This window comes from Chrysochloris asiatica, unplaced genomic scaffold (assembly GCF_000296735.1).
Source record: "Chrysochloris asiatica unplaced genomic scaffold, ChrAsi1.0 scaffold00011, whole genome shotgun sequence".
Classification (NCBI taxonomy): Eukaryota; Metazoa; Chordata; class Mammalia; order Afrosoricida; family Chrysochloridae; genus Chrysochloris; species Chrysochloris asiatica.
The window spans coordinates 25,869,012-25,870,070 of NW_006408529.1; positions in this window are offsets into that span (position 1 = coordinate 25,869,012).

Sequence of the window (1,059 nt, forward strand, 5' to 3'; positions counted from 1 at the left end):
CCCAGCATGACTCTTTTCAGTTTATTGCATGAAGGAGTTACACTAGTCCAAGTTAAAAGTGGACCCCAAATGGTTACATTATACAAGCTGTGAGGTTTTAAACTTGTGACAAGGGACAGAGGGAAATTTTCTACTCATTGCAAGGAAATCCTCATTTAAGCTTCAGTGAGCCACAAGCCCTTAAAACCCATGAATCTTCAGAGGGTCGTCCTTAGCCAGTCCAATCTCTACAAGGAACTGGCGTATGTTCTTGCGCTGGTCCATCCTGTAGCTGAATTACTTCTCCATATTCTGGATACTCAATTACAGTACCATTGCAGGCAAATTTCTTCTTAAACGCCTTCACTAGTTTCTTTTTATTGTAATCATCAGCGATCCCTTGGACAGTAGTATGGGTCTTCCTGCTGTTTCTCTGTTGAATTCGTATATGGATATAATCCTGAGTCCCAGCAGGAAGCAGGTCATCACCCTACTTGCATCAGCAAAAGGGTCCGCGGCGGGAGAAGGCGGGAAGGGTGTGTGTGGAACGGAGCTTCCAGAAGTGAGGAGGCTCAAAGGGGAGGTTGCTGAGTCTTCAGCGGCGGCCCAGTGACTGGAGATCTTCCTGAAATTTTAAGATCCCCATTGGTACTCACCAACACAGGATGTAGAACATTGTATTTTTGGACTATGTTAAGAAAATTGACCATGGCGTACCCAGAGACTATGTCCGTGAACTGCCAGACCCAGCAACTCATTGCTTTAAGATGCTTGATAATATTGTTGTTTTCTGTATGCTCCTCCACATTGGTTGGTATGTTGCAGCAAAGGGAAATGTCATGTACAATTACCTTCTTTCAAGTCCTTATCTATTTGGGGGAATACTCCCATTCTACTTTTCAGATCTGTTCAGCTTGTGTATCCGTTCACATCAAAGATTTGAAGATATAACACTATTTACCTCCACCAATCTGGGAAAATTGGAAGTTGTCAAAAATGAAATGGAACACATAAACATCGATATCTTAGGCATTAGTGAGCTGAAATGGGCTGGTAGTGGCCATTTTGAATCTGACAACC